General features: G+C 46.5%; 1 pseudogene; it reads left to right on the forward strand.

Moving 5' to 3' along the window:
- The window catches only part of LOC121986567, a 39,637-nt pseudogene extending 25,229 nt beyond the window's left edge, over positions 1 to 14,408 (forward strand).
- The last annotated feature ends 1,581 nt before the right edge of the window (positions 14,409 to 15,989 follow it).

Below are 15,989 nucleotides of genomic sequence, written 5' to 3' on the forward strand. Positions count from 1 at the left end.
CAGATCTAATAGCCTTACCAAATGGTTTCCTAGTTGCTTTTCCAACAAGACAATGCTCACATATAGACAATTGAATCTTAGCTCGAGTGCCCAATAGACCCTCTCTAGCTAATCGATTCATACGTTCTTGTCCTATATGTCCCAATCTAGCATGTCAAACCTCATCAGTTATATCTGCATCACTAGTTAAAGCAATGTTTGAAAAATAACCATCAATAGCATAATTGACATCTGGTTCTACATCAAGAACCATAAAACCATTTGTTAAAAAACCATATCTGATTGACACTGAGTCAATCTTAAGTTCAACAGACCGACTATAAAAATTAATACAATACCCTAAATCAAGAAGACACGTAACGGAAACAAGATTCCGTCGAATTTCAAGAGCATACAGGACATCATGTAGAAATAAAACTCTACCACCACGTAGGTTGAGTTTGCAAGTGTCGACTCCTTTGACTTCAACTCTTGCATTATTTCCCATATAGATCCACTTGTTGCCAGCTGGTACCCGACGGTACTCAATAAATGTAACTCGTTCCCGAGCTACATGGTTGGTTACTCCCGAATCTATAATCCACAAAGGATAAGAATCAGCTAACAACACTGAACTAGCAACAAAATGCTCTTGAAAAGAAGACACACTTGGATTTACCTTTTTCGGCTCAGTGCACTCCCGAGCAAAGTGACCCTTTTTGCCACAGTTAAAACAAGTCAACTTATTTTTAGGTTTCTTTCTAGTCTTCTTGACTATCTTCTTGATTGGGCCTTGTCCCACACTAGCAGTGATCCGGTGGTAAGAGCCCGGGACCCCTAACGAGGGGTCAACGCCACGTGGAGGTCAAAAGGCCAGGTGGTCTGTCGAAGAAGGGTGAGCCGACCGGACTCATGAGAAAAGTTCAGGACCGGCCGCCAAAGAACATCCGATAGTAAAAGGCGCCCGACAGGTTCCGACGCTCAATGTAATAGTAAACAATGGCGAGCGGAAGGCCTAAGAGAAGGTAGGATGTAATGGGCACGCTACCCCGGTGGAATTAGGGGCCCCTGATGGCGCTCTTCGTCTAGCCACGGGCGGATGTCCCGCCGGCGGGTAATTAGTGACCGAACATCTCACGACAACATCAAGTCGTATGGCTAAGCCATACTCCTAGTCTCGACAATGGGTGTCTCGTTGTCCCATCGAAGGCACGATGGGACTGTAGCAGTATGGCGTGTAAGCTTTCGACAAACACATACCGAGGTATGGGCCATGCACGTACACGCCTCGGTGGCGTGTAGAAGCTCTTTCACCGCCTATATAAAGAGCCGCAGACTTCACGGAGGTACGCGTGAAACATCTCTCGGAGCCACTTTTCCACCGCTTGCTTGCTCGACTTGAGCGCGGAGGTGAGGTCGCCCGGAACCCCTTCCGGCCTCGATGCTGTGTTCGCCGAGCTGGAGACCCACGCCACCGACTAGAGCGCGCCCACGTGCGGTCCTTTGGTTCTTGGACCAGATCAATTGGATCACCTCTGGTCTGGGAACGCCTCCCGCCTCCGATCGAAACAATGGACGAGGCCGGGACGACAACATGGTGACGCGAACGAAGAACTCGACGCCTGATCGAGATAAGGGCCAAGCTCGTGGAGCAAAGCAAAACCACAACGAGCTAGCGAGCGAAGCAACATCGGCCCCGGTGGTCGAGCGGAAGTACCACCGGCCACCGTTGCATTTCATCGAGCCCTATTTCGCACCCCTGAAACCGTACCAGCCCATAGAGATAGGGGATCTTCTTCGGAAGAAAGGCCTAGTGATAGAAAGGGGAAAGCCCCCCGAGCGGACGCATCACCCGAGAGGATTAATCGCCAATTTTCAGAGGCTATTCTACAAGATCCTCTGTCGAAGCACTATGTGTCTCCGACGATCGGCGAGTATAATGGGACAACCGACCCAGATGATCATCTGGGTAAGTTTGATAACACAGCTACGCTCCATCAATACACAGATGGAGTGAAATGCTGAGTTTTTCTTACCACTCTCTCGGGATCGGCTCAACGGTGGTTTCGGAGGTTGCCGGACGGATCCATCACTAGCTTCAAGGAGTTCCGAACGGCCTTCCTCCACCATTTTGCGAGTAGTCGACGCTACCAGAAAACAAGCGTGAGCCTGTTCGCCATCAAGCAAGAAGCCCGTGAATCGCTCCGAGCTTACATCCAGCGGTTCAACAAAGTAGCGATGGACATTCCAACGGCCACCTCGGAAACCATGATGAATGCCTTTACACAAGGCCTAGTGGATGGGGATTTCTTCCGATCACTCATCCGAAAGCCGCCCCGAGACTATGACCACATGCTACACTGGGCGAACGAATACATCAATGTGGAAGAAGCGCAAGCGGCCAGAAAAAAAGAAACTCCAACCGAGCGGGCTCCCCCTGCCGAGCGGAAACAACACGCCGCTCATCAGCCGCCTAGAGGACCAAGGGCCGAAGCAATCCGATCCCCCCACGCCAGCAAGAGGTAGTGCCGCCCACCAAGCCAAAGAAGAGATGGACCCTGTTCTTCCACCAGACGAATACGCACAACACAAGGGATTGTCAAGTCTTCCTTCGTGACTCATCCTGCCCTAATGTGGAACGACGTCTCCCTCATGATGTGACATGATAACTCATGAAGCCGCTGGACGCGATATGACAGGCCGAGCACGCAAAGAGATTCCTCGATCGTTTCGCTCGGATCGCATCGTCCGCGGTCACTGCTCAAATAGAGGCAATACTTCAGAGGTGAGATTAACGTTATTTGATGTCGAGGAGACCCAACCGAGCTAGAAAGGTGAGCGTCTGCCCTCAGATTCATGCAATGCAATACTGGTGACGAGACGAGGCTAAGGACCCGAATTAGTTTCGGCCCGGACTTGGAAGGAGGAAGTACCCTTACTGTACGCTCGTCATCAAAGTGGTAATAGCCAATTACACTATTCATCGTATTTGTTGACAGAGCAACATCATATTCAAGAAGCGCTCGATCACCGCAAATTGATCGAGACAAGCACCATGACAACTCGCTCAACGGGTTTACAGGTTCACCCTCACGGATCGGTACGGCTACCTGGAGAAGAACCGCAGAGGACAAGGACAACAAACTTCGTGGTCGACTCTCCTCATCCTACAACGTCATTTTGGGACGACCGGCGCTCAGTGAATTCCGAGCTGTCAGAAGATCAAGTTCCCCGTGGAGGACAAAGTGGGAGAAGTACGGGGAGATCAGCTAGCAGCTCAGCGATGCTACATCGAGATGGTCCGAGTAGAAGCCAATTCCGCTCGGAAGGCGCCCCGGATCGAGGTAAACGCCATCATTGAAAAGCCACCCTCTTTAATTTATGAAGAAAAAGAGGAAGTGTATATCCACCCAACCCGATCGGAGGCCACGACTTTTATTGCATCCGATCTGGAGGAGAAGCAGAAAGAGGAGCTGATCCAATGCCTCTGGAGAAATCATGATGTCTTTGTCTGGTCGACACATGAGCGTCGCACAACATGAGCTCCATGTCCGACCGGATGCTCGGCAGAAAAAGAGATTTCAAAGCGAATGCCATCATCAGGTGAAGCTTCTTAACGAGTATTAGTCTCTAAGCCGCAACAAGTGGAGAGTATGCATAGATTTCAGGATCTCAACAAAGCTTGCCGAAAGATTTTTATCCTCCGCCTTGATAGATCAGTTGGTGGACTACTGAATTAATCAGATGCTCGACGCCTACTAGGGCTATCACCATGCCGCCGTGAAGATCAAGAAAAGTCACCTTCCCGACAGCACTTATTGCTATAATGTGATGCCATTCGGATTGAAGAACGCGGGCACATATCAACGCTTGATGAATAAAGTATTCAGAGAAGATCGGGCGGAATCTAGAAGTTTATGTGGACGAAATTCTCATTAAGTCCGTCCGAGCGCCGATCTCTACAAGGACATGGAAGAAACCTTCCAACGCTACGCAAATACGGAGTCAAGCTAAATCCCAAGTGCCTGCTCGAGCAAAGGGAGGGCGCTGTGGTACGAGTGACCGAGGCATCGCAAATCCCAGGTGAAAGCTCGCAAGATATGCCGCCCAAGAAATACAAGAGAAGTGCCTCGGATAACTGCTCATCATTCATCTCCAAACCGCCGAGCCTTCCTTTTTCAAGATCTTCAGGCTACAAAATTTCACCGGATGAAGAATGCGATCAGGTCAAGATTTAAAGGCATATATGAATTCTCTTCCTGTTAGCTAAGCCAACTATTGGTGAACCACTTTGTATTTATCTATCCTCAACCGAGCAATACGGAGAGGAGCCTGTATATTTCCTTAGTCACATTTTAAAAGATGTCAATCTCGGGCTTGAGAAGGCGGCGCCCGTCCTCGCCGCTCGGCGCCCATACTTCCGGCGATACTATTATCGTCAAGACCAATAGCCCGTTGAAGCATCCGGCCGGCTCATCAAATGGACGACGAGTTGAGTGAATTTGACATCCAATACCAGCCCCCGCTGATCAAATCGCAATCCTTGGCCGATTTTGTGGCTGAGGGCCAGAGCCGGAAGCTATGTGGAGAATATATGTGGATGGGTCGTCAAGCGGAATTGGAATATTATTGCTTCCCTCAAGAAGAAAAGATGTACTTATCCGTCCGGATTATAAAGCTACCAACAATGAAGCGGTATGAGGCCCTCATAGTCGGCCTGCAGGCCGCACGGCTGACCGCTCAGCAGCTCTCTGGTACTTTCGAAATCAATAGTGCTCGGCTCAAGCTCTATGCTGAAGTTCGAGAAGCTCAAAGCCGATTTTAGAGAAGTTGTTGTCCAGAAGATACCAGAGCAGAAAATCAAGCAAAGATGAGTTAGCCAAACTCACGAGCTCAATAACGCCATTCAGCAGCCAATTGAAAAGTATCTGGTGGCGCACGTCGACCGGATGGAAGGCCTCACATTTCCAAGCAACGGACACCCATCATAGAGTTCCTCGCGCCACACCATCCAATGAGTATGAAGCCCAACTACTAAGGAGGAGAGTCCGGCGATCAACTTTACAAAAGGCTTTCTCACGCCTGTTGTTGAAATGCGTTCGGAGGACTCGGCTTACATCCTCCAAGAAGTATATCAAGGATCGTATGGGGACATCCGGACGAGCACTAGCTAAGAAGATCCTGCTAGTGGATACTTTTGGCCGACTTTACAAGCAGACGTCGCTCGGACCGTGTCGACGTGCCTTTCATGCCAGTACCATAACTTCAGCCACCGACCGGCAGAGGAAATGAAGGCCTCAACAGTGTGTTCGCTCGATCAATGGGGAATGGATATTGTCGGTCCATTTCCGATGGCGGGCGGAAATTTTTGCTAGTGGCGGTGGATTATTTTTCAAGTGGGTGGAGGCCGAGCCGCTAGCCAAGATCACCGAATGATGGTCAAAAATTTATCGGCAACACATCATCGGTTCGGATCCCTCGATTGGTTTCGGCAATGGGCGGCAATTCAGGAAGATGTTAGAGGATTGGTGCAAAAGCTACGACATCGAGCAACACTTCACGTCCGTGGCTTATCCCAAAGCAACGATCGGGAAATTCTTCATATTCTACGCATTCGGCTCGACCATTTGGGAGGAAGTTGGTTAGATGAAGCAGGCCTTATGATCCATCGACGACTCCAAAGGAAGGACGGCGTCGCCTTTCCACCGTGTATGGCGGCGGGCGGTCATTCTGTTGAAGTGGGAGTCGAATCCGCCGGATCCAAAGCTATGATGAGGGCAACGCCGAGCGGAGGAACATAGAGCTGGACTCGTCGAAGAAGAAAGAGCCAAGGCGTCCGTTCGGTTGATGGCGTACGGATGAAGCAAAATTACAACCGCTGTGTACCTGATCATTCTAGGTCGGTGATCTTGTTTGGAAGAAAGTCAGTCGGCGACGTCGGCAAATTGGAGGCACCGTGGCCCCTTCAAGGTTATTGAAAGCTCCGCTCGCATATTATTTGGAGGATGAAGACGGGCGGCAGCTGGATCGACCGTGGAGTGCAATCATCTCCACCTTATCGAGAAAGGTGCACGAATGTAACTCATTTTGTGTATATGCTAGTCGCCTTGTCCTTGTAATGAAATTAATTCAAAGGATGGCCAAGGGTTCCGCCGATCGGAATAACGAAGTCGGCTATAAAGATCCGCGCAGTCGAGCTCCGACGTTAAATATCGAGAGACGAGCCGGCGCCTAACCCCCGAGCTCCGACGTTAAATATCGAGACGAGCCGCGTCTATAAACGCGTCCGGCGGAAGACGTCGAGCTCGACGTTAAATATCGAGACGAGCCGACTATAAGCGTAAACGAGTTAAATATCGAGACGAGCCGCGTATAAACGTCCGAAGGAAGACCGCCGAGCCCGGCGTTAAATATCGAGAGACGGCGTCTATAAACGCCCGGCGGAAGACCGTAAACGCCCCGCCGAGCGACGTTAAATATCGAGAGGCGATAAACGCCCGGCGGGCGCAATATCGAGAGACGTTAAATATCGGAAGACCGTGAGCTGCGTTAAATATCCGAGAAGTAAATATGGCGTTAAATATCGAGACGAGCCGGCGTCTAATCGGCGCGGAAGACCGCCGAGCTCCGGCGTTAAATATCGAGAGAGCGAGCCTTATAAGCGTCGGCGGAAGACCGTAAACGTCCGAAGGAAACCGCCGACTCCGGACGTTAAATATCGAGAGACGAGCCGGTGTCTATAAACGTCCGAGCGGATAGCCATTCACATGATACAATCAACGATTGCCTGATCGTTAAGACCAACATACGGCCGATCGGCTCGCCTTCCAAAAATATACGGAAAACCCCTTGGGGGGTATGGCACAAAGCAAAGATTGGTCAATGAGAACTAAAGATAATTATGATACCAACGAAGGGCGTTCTCATGCCGAGCGGCTACTCAGTGGCATGATGAAAGACGTTATTAAAGACAATCGACTTTAGTCTGACCAAGCGTGGTGCCGAGCGGAGGAGTTTTAAAGAACGCTTTAGTTATAACGAGAGAAAAATTGCTTGCCAAAACAAAAGTTGAAGGAAAGGAAAAGATTATCTATTAAGCACAGGGCTAACCAAAAAAGTTACAGCGAAAATAAGTTTGGCCGAGCGGCGGGGATACAAAAAACAAAGTTCATAAGAAACACTCCTCAGGCGTCGAAGTCAAAAAGAGCATCAGGGATGGCGCCCATCACAGTCGCAAGGTCCTCGGGAGGGATGGTCAGCTCGGCGGGCAGGTGGCCTTTAAATGACCCACAGCCGCTTTGATTGCCTCTTCAAAGGTGAGGGAGATCTTGTCAGTAAACTTCTCCCCAAAGGCATCCGAGCGGACGAATGCCTTCCTCACCTCGTAAGAGCGAGCCGACTCCCCCTCTTGATACTCTTTGAGTGCGGCGTGGGCAGCATCGCTGGCAGCTTGGAGATCCTTCAAATCTCCATCAAATCTTTGAAGATCGGCCGAGCGGCTCTCCTTCTCGGTGGCCAGAAGAGCATCTAGATCCTTGATGCGTTGCTCCAGTCCTCTGATCTCCACCTTCATACGGTCCATGTCATCAACGGCCTGGCGCTTCCGAGTGGTCGCCGTCTTGATCTCCTTATCTCGTTGTTTGACCATCGCTTCAAGCCGAACGACCTTGCTCGCCAGCTCGGAAGCCCGTTTCCGTTCGGCTTTTAGTAATTTTTTGGCCTTCTCCAGAGCGGCCATCGACTGTTGGCTGTCCCCCGCGGCCTTGAGTTTTTTCAATTCATCCTCCAGCTCGGCCAACCGATCGCTAATGGCGATCTGCTCCACCCAGTTCTGCTAGCAAGTGTGAACAGGTTAAAAACATACTTCAAATAGGCAAACAAAGAAAACGAGCATACCCCGGTGGCCTGTTGTAGGTTGCTGTCGCCGAGCTGCCCGGGAGTCAGCATGGCTATTCGACGCCGAGCATCCACCTAAGCTTGGGCAAGAGGGCCCTTCAAGGTGATCTGCTGCTCAGGGACCATTGGCCGATCAGCAGCAGCCATGTACGCCTCCAAAGGAAGGTGCAGAATGGTTTTAAGAAACGTCGGCCTTACCGGATGGCCCACCGGTGGGCGAGGAAGGAAGCTCGCCCAAACGCCTGATACGACACGAGTCCTTGAAGGGCTGGGACGGCGGAACCTCGAGCTTGCCCTCAAGAGCCATGTGGGGTCGGGTACTCTCTAGAGAGATCCGGACAACACCGGAGCATCCGCGCCCCGCTCGGGCTGTGGCTCATCAAGTGGAGTTGAGGCAGAGGTAGATTCCGGTCGTCGGCGCTTCCGAGTGACTAACGGAACATCATCGGCCGAACGACCCTCTACCTCAGCTTGGTTAAAAGATTCAGTGCCGCCCGCTGCCTCGTCGTGAGAGGTAGCAGCGGCTAAGGCTTCCGGGGCATCCTGAGTCCCCTCACCTGATCCACCGGTCGGATCGGTTGGATCAAGGCCTCGCTCGGCGACCTCCTTATTCTTCACCGCCTCAATCTGAGCGGCTTTCAATTTGAGCTTCTCGGTCGCCTTAGCACGCCACATAACTTCAGCTGCAGAAACAAAAATTAAATTAATTAGAACAAAAGAAAAAGGAGGGACGAGAATCGCTTACTCATGCTGCAGGGCAGATCGGCTGCGATGGACTCCCGGAAGGAGCAGCTTGTCGATGTGATATCGTTGGCCGACCAGCCGTTCAGCCACATGAAGGTAGGCCGCATCACCTCTAAATTTGCCGAGCTCCGGTTGCGCCGGCATCGCCGTCTGCCACTTGGTACGAAAAGTTGGCCGCTCGGGAAAACGCACATAGAAAAAGTGCTACTTCCAATGTTTGTTGGAGCTCGGCATATTGTCAAAGAGGATGAAGCCTATCCTAGACTGGAAAATAAAGGTGCCCCACTCGGCTTGCTTGGGATAAAAAAAGTAGTGAAAGATCTTAGGCTCGAGGGGGATGTTATTCAGTTTAAAAAGGACTATCACCCCGCTCAACAGCCTAATGGAGTTGGGGACTACCTGGCCGAGCGGAATGCGAAAATAATTGCAAATTTGTAAGAAGAACTTGTGGGGTGGGAAGCGTAGCCCGACCAAAAATTGGTCTCGGAAGAATAGAACGGTGTCGGGCGGCGGTTCGTCAGGCCGATCGGCCGGTGTGGCTAACACTATTTGGTGGTAGGTCGGCAGATCATAGGTTCGAGTGAGGCGCAAGGCGTCCTCCTCGTCGAACCGGCTTTCCATGGTCGAATACCAAAGACCCGGAGCACCGCCGATCGGCTGTGAGGTGTTGGTCATGGTATAAGGCTAGGGATGGACGCGCGATGGAAGGAGGGAGAAGTAAAAACAGGGAAAGAATGCGGGATGATGAAGGAAATAGCTAATAGAGAGAAAAAAAGGAGGGGCAGCAAGGAAAAGGAATCCTTACGGGCAAAGAAGACGATCGAAGGAGGCGGTAGAGTCGTCGGAGAGCTGAAACGCAAGGTCGCCGGAAAAAAGGAGCAGGGTGATGGCTGAAGACGATAAGGTCGAAATGCGGCGAAGAGCTAGGATCGGGAGCTTTATAAGGGCGGCCGCGATCGATTTACACCGTCCGATCCAGGTTATCAATAACGAGGTCATCATCCAGCCGTTCATTTCAAACGGCGGCTGTCCCATCGGAAGTGACGCCACCGCCATACGCTGACAAACGCACGATCGCCACGTGTCAGCAGGATACTAGTCGCATTTAAGGAGCTCCCCTTACCGTGCGCAGCGCACGTGATGGGTAGTAGGGGGGAGCATCGGACACGGATTCCAAGAGAACACAAGGCACGGACAAGATACCGCCGAACGGATGAGTATACCTATGCCTGGCCGAGCGGCCTAATGCAGTGATCATTGCTCAGTCAGACCGGCAGTCCAGTCAGTCGGACTTCACCTCCTTCGACTAGACTCGAGGGGAAGGCAAGTGATCCGGTGGTAAGAGCCCGGGACCCCTAACGAGGGGTCAACGCCACGTGGAGGTCAAAAGGCCAGGTGGTCTGTTGAAGAAGGGTGAACCGACCGGACTCATGAGAAAACTTCAGGCCGATCGGTCTGCCAGTAAACATCTGATAGTAAAAGGCGCCCTAACAGGAATCGGGGTTTCGACGCTCAATGTAATAGTAAACAATGGCCGAGCGGAAGGCCTAAGAGAAGGTAGGATGTAATGGGCGCGCCGCCCGGCCGGCGCAGGGAATTAGGGCCGTCCGAACGGCGCTCTTCGTCTAGCTGGCCGGGTGGATGTCCTGGCCGGCGGTGGGTAATTAGTGACCGGAACATCTGCTGACAGCCGTCAAGTCGTATGGCTAAGCCATACTCCTAGTCTGACAACGGGGTGTCCTGTTGTCCCATCGAAGGCGCGATGAGACTGTTGCAGTAAGCTTTCGACAAACACATACCGAGGTATGGGTTGAGACACGCCTCGGTGGGCGTGTAGAAGCTCTTCCACACCTCTATATAAAGAGCCGCAGAGAGGTACGCGTGAAACATCTCTCGAGCCACTCTTTTCCACTTTGCTTGCTTGCGACTTGGCGTCGGAGGGTCGCCGAACCCCTTCCGGCCCGAGTTCGCCGGAGCTTTGAGGCCTACGCCACCGACTAGCCACGTGCCGGCGTCCTTTGTTTGGCGATCGACAGATCAGCGACTCTTCTTTCCTTCCCTTTCTTGAACCATTTCTTCTTGGATCCATATGATCTGCAGAACTTACAACCACATAAGCTTTTCCAGAAACTCTCCGCCTCCAATTCTACATGGCGTGAGACATCAGTGAAAGTCTTGATACTCTCACTGTGAGTTAAGGTCTGCTTTATGGTCTCCCAAGAATCTGGAAGTGAACGAATAACTGCTTGAACCTGTTGTTCATCAGTCAACTCATGACCAGCAGTTTTAAGCTCCCGAATCATGTTCGACATCTCCCTGAGGTGTTGAACCATTGATACATTTGAACGCTTTTTGCAGCTATCAAACTTGATTGTCAGCTGGCGAAGCTTGCTCAGACTTACTCCACTATATTTTTCTTTAAGGGCAACCCAGACTTCATGAGCAGTAAGATATGACTCATATTCAAAAGCTAGGCCGTCTACCATTAAACTAATCAATATACCCTTTGCAGTGAAGTCCTTTTTCTTCCATGCCTTATAGGCATCAAGATCTCGTCTGTGTTGTGCAGTGGGACCATCTACAGGTACTTCCATAACCTGATTTACAGCTTCTAGAACTTCTTGTTCCTCAAGTACATATTGTATCTTGAGATGCCAGATCTTATAGTTATCTCCATTAAGTTTTTCACCTTTGTTGAGTTCAGCTATTATGTTTTTGGTTGTCATAATCAATCATAAATAAACAAATTATTTAGTATTCAGTGTATATCATATATATGCAATTTATGATTGACTTAATATTACTTTGAGTTGGTTTATAAAATTAAGTGACAACTATGTTTTCACTCATCATCCGTATGACCAATCAAATTAATATTAATCAATTCTATTACATACATCCCAACAAATGAACTAATCATTTATAATATCATTAAATGAATTAATCATTTAATATGTCATGTTTTTTTTAATTAAATGAACTAATAATTTAATACATCATGAACTAATCATGCATCATGTCAAGCAAACAACATAAATAAATGAACACATCATTAACATAAAATTATGCTGCATATTGTTAACATATAACTAACTGACATGAATGAAATAGATTCACTATTGTTTATACAAAATGACAATAAAAATAATAGAACTCTAATAAACTAGATAGGCAACTACCACTCCCACTAGGACAGACACTAGTACAGTGGCCAAAATAATCCCTCTCAACCTAGACTCATTTGGGGTAATCACAGGCAGGACAGCTTCAAGGTTCTCTATTGGATCCACAATTGGATCATCTTCTGGTTCCTCCTCGATCATTTCCGGGTCCTCTTCGAACTCTTCCGGATTCTTTTCAGTCATATGATGAAGCAGCTCCTCACATAATACAGAATATGTGACGCGTCCTTGATGACACCCCCAAATATAGTCTGCTATCATCCTAGGATTTTCTGGCAATGATTGCATTAAAGCCCAAATCCTATAACTATCCAGGACTGGAAACTCTTCTCGCTTAAGTTTCCAAAATAGATCATCAAGCCGTCCAATGTGTCCGTCGACTCCATAAGCAGAGTTGTACTCTATCTCCTGAATCTCCTCCCTGAGCTGATTTCGTCGCACTTCGCGACGAGTCAATGTGGTAATCGTCCGTGCCATCTGAAAAATTGAAAATAAATAAGTCAGTACAAAACCGACTAACCAGTACAAAACCGGCTTATTTCAATTTATGCAGGCATAGTACCAACATAATAAATCAAGAAAAACAAATCTTCTCGATTTTTAGGAGTTCAAGTTGACAATTAGAACTAATCTAATTGGTCAAACCCATTGGATCGGTTGATTAGGGATCCAGATCCTAAGCTCAGTCCATTGTCCTTAATTAGAACTAATCTAATTGGACAGAGATTTTTGTACCTATGTTCTGTTACTTTTTCTCTAAGTTCATTTCAACCAATTTCAGACTTATTGATCAAACTCAGGTCTGTTTGATCAAACCAATGCCCATTGGTTTAAGTCCGACCAATTAGAACAAATCTAATTGTTTTGATCAAATCTGACCTAATAGAACAAATATGGGCATTTGATCATATTTGGTCCAAGTTCAATTAATTAACCCAAATTAATTTCGAGTTTAGATCAAATTGGTTCAATTAAACCAACTAATGATTTAAATCTGAACCAGATCTTAATGGACCAAACTGATTCGACTAAACTAATTAATTGTCTCGGGTCTGATTCTAATTATCTTTCAACCAAGCCCATTTAAAGTTGAACCAGTTCAATTGAATAAAATTCATTGCATTTAAGTGAATAAAAGTCATTGCATTCAACTTGAACAGTACGAAATTAAATGCATGCATCAAATTTAACTTAATGCTACAGTAGACATCCATACATGGTACAGTAGGCATTCATTAGCCTATTTTGACGGTGCACACATTTTTTTTTTCTTTACACAGAAGCTTAAAAACATGCAGCAACCGTTTATTTTTATTTTTATTTATTTGATTTTTGAAAAACAAACATTTCCTCACACGAACGGTTCTTCTGCCGATTTCTCCGCCACTGCACTCGTCCTCACGCCGTGCACCTTGCGCACGCCGCACACGCTGCCTTCTTCAATCACGCTGCCCATGCCGCAACTGCGACAAACACAGTCGCCAGCCATGCCAGCCTTCTGCCGGTGGCAGCCGGTCCTTTCTGGTACCATAAATCAGTCATCTTTAGGCCCGACGAGATTGCCGACATTGGTTCTGCCTGTCCTAGCCACCAACACATAGCCGGCCAGCCAGGATGCCAACCACGGCCACGGACTGCCGTCGCCGGCAAATCCAGCGGTCTTGATTTTACAAATTTGGCACAATGTGTATGCTACGACACATTAGTCGTGCAAAACAGCGACGGGAAATGACAAAACGAGGAAACATTTGTACGACAATTTCATAATTCGCCTATAAACATTTAGAAATAACTACGCGCTCTGATACCAATGTAGAATTTATATTCTAAATGCATGATAGACGAATAAAATAAATGCAGTAAAAACTTACAGCGATCTCCCGCAGATCCGCAATCGGCAATGACGAAACTCGCTGTCGGAAGAGCGATCACAAGATCGGAAAGCCCTCCGCAATTTCACAAACCAAATCCCACCCCCTCAGATGTTCTCCTCTTACTCTCGTCTCCAACGCACCCTGATTGTCCTCTGATCTTTGGACGCATCCCCTTTATATAGGGAAATAAACCAGGGGCATAATGGACCTTTTCCATTATGAGTAGTGGGGAACATGGGCCACATTCCCCACTATCCCCATTTCCAACAATCTTGGGGTGGCACGAGGGTTGCTCTACCTCCACGAGTCAGCACACACCACCATCATCCACCGCAACATCAAGGCCAGTAACATCCTGCTCGATGGCTGGTGGATGCCCAAGATCGTTGACTTCGGCATGGCGCGTCTGTTCCCGGAGGACCAGTCTCACGTCCACACCTACGTCGCCAGCACCAATGGCTACATGGCCCCTGAGAATGTCATGCACAATGTCCTCTCCATCAAGGCCGACGTTTTCAGCTTCGACTGACTCCTCCTCGAGCTTATCGTCGACCACAATAATTCTGACCATGGTTCGGAATCGACGGTTCGATGGTTCAGAACTGTCGGTTTGACGGTTCTAGGTAGGTCGACCCTTAACCTTAACCATCCAAGATGGTTACGGTTCATTGTTCGAAACTACCGGTTCATGGTTCAATTCACGGTTTGTCATAGTTCAAGATTATTATGTTAAAAAAAATTAAAAAATTAAAAATAAAATTTATTGCAAAAAAGAGCTTGCACTTATTTAAGTTGCCTACGTATCCCCTTAGGGTATAAGGGAATCAAAGCCCACATAGTTCTTTTACATTTTTATCCTTTTACATTGTCACTCACTTTCATTTCCTGTTCTTGTCGTATTCGTTCCTTCAGTATCAAAATCTTCAACTTCGTCATCTGAAAGTTTCATTCTTTGGATTCTTTTCTCCGTTCTGATCAAATCGTCCAATAATGTCTGAGCTTCCAATGAGTCGGGAGACAAAGTTAATCGTTGCTCATCTAATATGTTGCAATCGACACTGAACGTCTGCTCCATGGAAACAGTTGACACTGGACAAGCTAAAATTTCTTTGGCGATCACGGAGAGGATAAGAAAGCTTTGAGTGTTCTATGACCACCACTTTAAGATATCGAAATTTCGCTATCTACTTCATTAAAATCAAAAGAAGTCATAAAATAATTCGCAAATTCCTGTGTGGAACTTGAGGATCTTCGTGGGCATTTTGTCCATTCTTTTAATAAAAGTTATGCTTTTGTAAGTTTTAAATTACTACTAGTAGTTTATTGTATTTAAGAAATATTAATTTGTGTTCCATATTTTCCATAATATTGATTATAAATATCATATAAATAAATTCTAACATTATATATAACATTAAGGAGAAGAAGATTCTTTAATTAGAATTAAAGCGTCATAATATAAAGTTAACATTTCTTATAAAACTTCTAATTTAAATCTAGGATCTAAAACAAATGTAATTAAATAAATTTCAGAAATAAAATAAAAATATTTTTCCCATTTAGTTTTCATAGTTAAGATGCAAGAAGATAAAGATTACTATATTAGAAAATTTTTCTTAAATTAATTAAGTAGTGGGATAATAAACACAAGAAAGTTGTTCGATTGCATCATTAAATACTTTTAAAATTTTACAAATACTACTACAAATATTCCATTGTTATGAAAATAAATATATATTAGTATTAGTATTTTGTGCAAAAAATGAACATAATAATTTTTTATATTGAAATGAATCTTGTAATAATTGGTATGTTGAATTTCAATGTGTTGGTATATCACGTGAAAATTTTTTAGGTCTCATTCCATTAGTTTTACAAAACCTATCCTATTGTTTTATTATAGATGGATGAGACCATAAATAAGAAATTGCAATTCTAATTGGTTTAATATAACTTTCTAAAATTTTTAATCCATCTTGAACACATAAATTTAAAACATGGCATACACAATGAATATGAAAAAATAAACCACCAATAATAGGTTGATAAACAAATTTTAGATCATCTATAGAAGTGGTATTGGAACTAGCATTATCTAATAATATTGAAAATATTTTATGAGTTAAGTCATATTCTTGTAAATTAAACATAATAATTGTGCGATGTTATAAGCATTATGTCATTCATCAAAAACACTATAAGCTAACCATCTTTTTTGAAGGTTCCAAGAGTTATCGATTTAATGGCAAGTCACACTCATATATGAATGTGTTTGCCAATGATCATTCTAAATATCATAACATAAAAAAATTTT

The sequence above is a fragment of the Zingiber officinale genome, chromosome 5B (assembly GCF_018446385.1).
Source record: "Zingiber officinale cultivar Zhangliang chromosome 5B, Zo_v1.1, whole genome shotgun sequence".
Lineage (NCBI taxonomy): Eukaryota > Viridiplantae > Streptophyta > Magnoliopsida > Zingiberales > Zingiberaceae > Zingiber > Zingiber officinale.